The sequence below is a fragment of the Halichoeres trimaculatus genome, unplaced genomic scaffold (assembly GCF_033239565.1).
Source record: "Halichoeres trimaculatus isolate MK-OKI-2021-1 unplaced genomic scaffold, fHalTri1.1 fHalTri1_scaffold_7, whole genome shotgun sequence".
In the NCBI taxonomy this organism is placed as follows: Eukaryota; Metazoa; Chordata; class Actinopteri; order Labriformes; family Labridae; genus Halichoeres; species Halichoeres trimaculatus.
This window is the reverse complement of record NW_027437185.1, coordinates 8,850,001-8,855,000: the sequence shown is the minus strand read 5'-3', so window position 1 is coordinate 8,855,000 and position 5,000 is coordinate 8,850,001. Positions and strand designations below refer to the sequence as shown.

The 5,000-nt window shown below is 57.1% G+C and overlaps 7 non-coding genes across 7 annotated transcripts in view; all 7 read right to left on the bottom strand.

Annotated features, from left to right (window-relative positions):
* The window catches only part of LOC141794024 (U6 spliceosomal RNA), a 107-nt gene extending 4 nt beyond the window's left edge, over nt 1–103 (bottom strand). The window contains exon 1 of the small nuclear RNA XR_012598471.1: nt 1–103. This exon is cut by the window's left edge and continues 4 nt beyond it. This is a non-coding gene — a small nuclear RNA (U6 spliceosomal RNA).
* Nucleotides 104–771: 668 nt separating this feature from the next.
* Nucleotides 772–878, bottom strand: LOC141794036 (U6 spliceosomal RNA). Its single transcript, XR_012598483.1, has one exon. It is a non-coding gene; the product is annotated as a U6 spliceosomal RNA (small nuclear RNA).
* Nucleotides 879–1,546: 668 nt separating this feature from the next.
* Nucleotides 1,547–1,653, bottom strand: LOC141794023 (U6 spliceosomal RNA). Its single transcript, XR_012598470.1, has one exon. It is a non-coding gene; the product is annotated as a U6 spliceosomal RNA (small nuclear RNA).
* A 668-nt stretch (nt 1,654–2,321) lies between these two features.
* LOC141794035 (U6 spliceosomal RNA) lies at nt 2,322–2,428 on the bottom strand. The gene has a single exon (XR_012598482.1). It is a non-coding gene; the product is annotated as a U6 spliceosomal RNA (small nuclear RNA).
* A 668-nt stretch (nt 2,429–3,096) lies between these two features.
* On the bottom strand, nt 3,097–3,203 carry LOC141794022 (U6 spliceosomal RNA). The gene has a single exon (XR_012598469.1). It is a non-coding gene; the product is annotated as a U6 spliceosomal RNA (small nuclear RNA).
* A 668-nt stretch (nt 3,204–3,871) lies between these two features.
* On the bottom strand, nt 3,872–3,978 carry LOC141794021 (U6 spliceosomal RNA). Its single transcript, XR_012598468.1, has one exon. It is a non-coding gene; the product is annotated as a U6 spliceosomal RNA (small nuclear RNA).
* Nucleotides 3,979–4,646: 668 nt separating this feature from the next.
* Nucleotides 4,647–4,753, bottom strand: LOC141794020 (U6 spliceosomal RNA). The gene has a single exon (XR_012598467.1). It is a non-coding gene; the product is annotated as a U6 spliceosomal RNA (small nuclear RNA).
* Between the last annotated feature and the right edge of the window lie 247 nt (nt 4,754–5,000).

The following is a 5,000-nucleotide window of genomic DNA, read 5'->3' as shown; positions in this document are numbered from 1 at the left end:
AGTGGAAACGCTTCACGAATTTGCGTGTCATCCTTGCGCAGGGGCCATGCTAATCTTCTCTGTATCGATTCCAATTTATTATATGTGCTGCCGGAGCAAGCACACTGTTGAGCCCTGGCTGCCTAACATTTATACTGCCAGCTGGCAGAGGGACCCCTGGGCCGTGGTGCAGGCCGGCTGGGCGGCTGTCCCTGTTAGGCTACACCCAAAGCACAAGAACTGTGTCTGTATTGGGCAGCAGGAGAAAGACCTCGTCCTTGACTCTTGCTGACATCTACACGCTTGAAATGGCCAAGCACTGCCTGCCTTTTTTGGCCAGTATATTTGTGAAATGTGGCATCGGGGCTGGGCCTGACACCCAGCTCATGCTTCCAAGGGGTTTGGCCTCCAGTTTCTCTTTTTGCCAGCAAGCAGACGTGTGCCCGAGCAGACGGAATGCGGCGCGTCTTTGACCGGCCTCCCTGGTCGGGTTGGGTTGGACCTGTGTAATGGGACAAGGCCTTGCGGCACTTTCCACTGGGTCTCGCTCAGGATTTGCGGATTCACTGCAGTAGCCAGAGCGCTCTCAGGTCACGGCACAAAACGGCCGGATGGGATAGCAGCAGGGCTACGTCTATAGCGCAGGGCTCTGCGGCGCTCTCTCCCCAGCACAATGGCTTCTGCATGGGGCAGGATGGTGTTGGGCCTCAAGAGCCTCAAGTTGCTCAAGTTGTGTTCCGCAGGGGAGACACACACTGCCCTCACAAGTGCTCAGGGGAGCCCCGGGCCCCTCAAAAGTGGAAACGCTTCACGAATTTGCGTGTCATCCTTGCGCAGGGGCCATGCTAATCTTCTCTGTATCGATTCCAATTTATTATATGTGCTGCCAGAGCAAGCACACTGTTGAGCCCTGGCTGCCTAACATTTATACTGCCAGCTGGCAGAGGGACCCCTGGGCCGTGGTGCAGGCCGGCTGGGCGGCTGTCCCTGTTAGGCTACACCCAAAGCACAAGAACTGTGTCTGTATTGGGCAGCAGGAGAAAGACCTCGTCCTTGACTCTTGCTGACATCTACACGCTTGAAATGGCCAAGCACTGCCTGCCTTTTTTGGCCAGTATATTTGTGAAATGTGGCATCGGGGCTGGGCCTGACACCCAGCTCATGCTTCCAAGGGGTTTGGCCTCCAGTTTCTCTTTTTGCCAGCAAGCAGACGTGTGCCCGAGCAGACGGAATGTGGCGCGTCTTTGACCGGCCTCCCTGGTCGGGTTGGGTTGGACCTGTGTAATGGGGCAAGGCCTTGCGGCACTTTCCACTGGGTCTCGCTCAGGATTTGCGGATTCACTGCAGTAGCCAGAGCGCTCTCAGGTCACGGCACAAAACGGCCGGATGGGATAGCAGCAGGGCTACGTCTATAGCGCAGGGCTCTGCGGCGCTCTCTCCCCAGCACAATGGCTTCTGCATGGGGCAGGATGGTGTTGGGCCTCAAGAGCCTCAAGTTGCTCAAGTTGTGTTCCGCAGGGGAGACACACACTGCCCTCACAAGTGCTCAGGGGAGCCCCGGGCCCCTCAAAAGTGGAAACGCTTCACGAATTTGCGTGTCATCCTTGCGCAGGGGCCATGCTAATCTTCTCTGTATCGATTCCAATTTATTATATGTGCTGCCGGAGCAAGCACACTGTTGAGCCCTGGCTGCCTAACATTTATACTGCCAGCTGGCAGAGGGACCCCTGGGCCGTGGTGCAGGCCGGCTGGGCGGCTGTCCCTGTTAGGCTACACCCAAAGCACAAGAACTGTGTCTGTATTGGGCAGCAGGAGAAAGACCTCGTCCTTGACTCTTGCTGACATCTACACGCTTGAAATGGCCAAGCACTGCCTGCCTTTTTTGGCCAGTATATTTGTGAAATGTGGCATCGGGGCTGGGCCTGACACCCAGCTCATGCTTCCAAGGGGTTTGGCCTCCAGTTTCTCTTTTTGCCAGCAAGCAGACGTGTGCCCGAGCAGACGGAATGCGGCGCGTCTTTGACCGGCCTCCCTGGTCGGGTTGGGTTGGACCTGTGTAATGGGGCAAGGCCTTGCGGCACTTTCCACTGGGTCTCGCTCAGGATTTGCGGATTCACTGCAGTAGCCAGAGCGCTCTCAGGTCACGGCACAAAACGGCCGGATGGGATAGCAGCAGGGCTACGTCTATGGCGCAGGGCTCTGCGGCGCTCTCTCCCCAGCACAATGGCTTCTGCATGGGGCAGGATGGTGTTGGGCCTCAAGAGCCTCAAGTTGCTCAAGTTGTGTTCCGCAGGGGAGACACACACTGCCCTCACAAGTGCTCAGGGGAGCCCCGGGCCCCTCAAAAGTGGAAACGCTTCACGAATTTGCGTGTCATCCTTGCGCAGGGGCCATGCTAATCTTCTCTGTATCGATTCCAATTTATTATATGTGCTGCCAGAGCAAGCACACTGTTGAGCCCTGGCTGCCTAACATTTATACTGCCAGCTGGCAGAGGGACCCCTGGGCCGTGGTGCAGGCCGGCTGGGCGGCTGTCCCTGTTAGGCTACACCCAAAGCACAAGAACTGTGTCTGTATTGGGCAGCAGGAGAAAGACCTCGTCCTTGACTCTTGCTGACATCTACACGCTTGAAATGGCCAAGCACTGCCTGCCTTTTTTGGCCAGTATATTTGTGAAATGTGGCATCGGGGCTGGGCCTGACACCCAGCTCATGCTTCCAAGGGGTTTGGCCTCCAGTTTCTCTTTTTGCCAGCAAGCAGACGTGTGCCCGAGCAGACGGAATGCGGCGCGTCTTTGACCGGCCTCCCTGGTCGGGTTGGGTTGGACCTGTGTAATGGGGCAAGGCCTTGCGGCACTTTCCACTGGGTCTCGCTCAGGATTTGCGGATTCACTGCAGTAGCCAGAGCGCTCTCAGGTCACGGCACAAAACGGCCGGATGGGATAGCAGCAGGGCTACGTCTATGGCACAGGGCTCTGCGGCGCTCTGTCCCCAGCACAATGGCCTTTGCATGGGGCAGGATGGTGTTGGGCCTCAAGAGCCTCAAGTTGCTCAAGTTGTGTTCCGCAGGGGAGACACACACTGCCCTCACAAGTGCTCAGGGGAGCCCCGGGCCCCTCAAAAGTGGAAACGCTTCACGAATTTGCGTGTCATCCTTGCGCAGGGGCCATGCTAATCTTCTCTGTATCGATTCCAATTTATTATATGTGCTGCCGGAGCAAGCACACTGTTGAGCCCTGGCTGCCTAACATTTATACTGCCAGCTGGCAGAGGGACCCCTGGGCCGTGGTGCAGGCCGGCTGGGCGGCTGTCCCTGTTAGGCTACACCCAAAGCACAAGAACTGTGTCTGTATTGGGCAGCAGGAGAAAGACCTCGTCCTTGACTCTTGCTGACATCTACACGCTTGAAATGGCCAAGCACTGCCTGCCTTTTTTGGCCAGTATATTTGTGAAATGTGGCATCGGGGCTGGGCCTGACACCCAGCTCATGCTTCCAAGGGGTTTGGCCTCCAGTTTCTCTTTTTGCCAGCAAGCAGACGTGTGCCCGAGCAGACGGAATGCGGCGCGTCTTTGACCGGCCTCCCTGGTCGGGTTGGGTTGGACCTGTGTAATGGGGCAAGGCCTTGCGGCACTTTCCACTGGGTCTCGCTCAGGATTTGCGGATTCACTGCAGTAGCCAGAGCGCTCTCAGGTCACGGCACAAAACGGCCGGATGGGATAGCAGCAGGGCTACGTCTATAGCGCAGGGCTCTGCGGCGCTCTCTCCCCAGCACAATGGCTTCTGCATGGGGCAGGATGGTGTTGGGCCTCAAGAGCCTCAAGTTGCTCAAGTTGTGTTCCGCAGGGGAGACACACACTGCCCTCACAAGTGCTCAGGGGAGCCCCGGGCCCCTCAAAAGTGGAAACGCTTCACGAATTTGCGTGTCATCCTTGCGCAGGGGCCATGCTAATCTTCTCTGTATCGATTCCAATTTATTATATGTGCTGCCGGAGCAAGCACACTGTTGAGCCCTGGCTGCCTAACATTTATACTGCCAGCTGGCAGAGGGACCCCTGGGCCGTGGTGCAGGCCGGCTGGGCGGCTGTCCCTGTTAGGCTACACCCAAAGCACAAGAACTGTGTCTGTATTGGGCAGCAGGAGAAAGACCTCGTCCTTGACTCTTGCTGACATCTACACGCTTGAAATGGCCAAGCACTGCCTGCCTTTTTTGGCCAGTATATTTGTGAAATGTGGCATCGGGGCTGGGCCTGACACCCAGCTCATGCTTCCAAGGGGTTTGGCCTCCAGTTTCTCTTTTTGCCAGCAAGCAGACGTGTGCCCGAGCAGACGGAATGCGGCGCGTCTTTGACCGGCCTCCCTGGTCGGGTTGGGTTGGACCTGTGTAATGGGGCAAGGCCTTGCGGCACTTTCCACTGGGTCTCGCTCAGGATTTGCGGATTCACTGCAGTAGCCAGAGCGCTCTCAGGTCACGGCACAAAACGGCCGGATGGGATAGCAGCAGGGCTACGTCTATGGCGCAGGGCTCTGCGGCGCTCTCTCCCCAGCACAATGGCTTCTGCATGGGGCAGGATGGTGTTGGGCCTCAAGAGCCTCAAGTTGCTCAAGTTGTGTTCCGCAGGGGAGACACACACTGCCCTCACAAGTGCTCAGGGGAGCCCCGGGCCCCTCAAAAGTGGAAACGCTTCACGAATTTGCGTGTCATCCTTGCGCAGGGGCCATGCTAATCTTCTCTGTATCGATTCCAATTTATTATATGTGCTGCCGGAGCAAGCACACTGTTGAGCCCTGGCTGCCTAACATTTATACTGCCAGCTGGCAGAGGGACCCCTGGGCCGTGGTGCAGGCCGGCTGGGCGGCTGTCCCTGTTAGGCTACACCCAAAGCACAAGAACTGTGTCTGTATTGGGCAGCAGGAGAAAGACCTCGTCCTTGACTCTTGCTGACATCTACACGCTTGAAATGGCCAAGCACTGCCTGCCTTTTTTGGCCAGTATATTTGTGAAATGTGGCATCGGGGCTGGG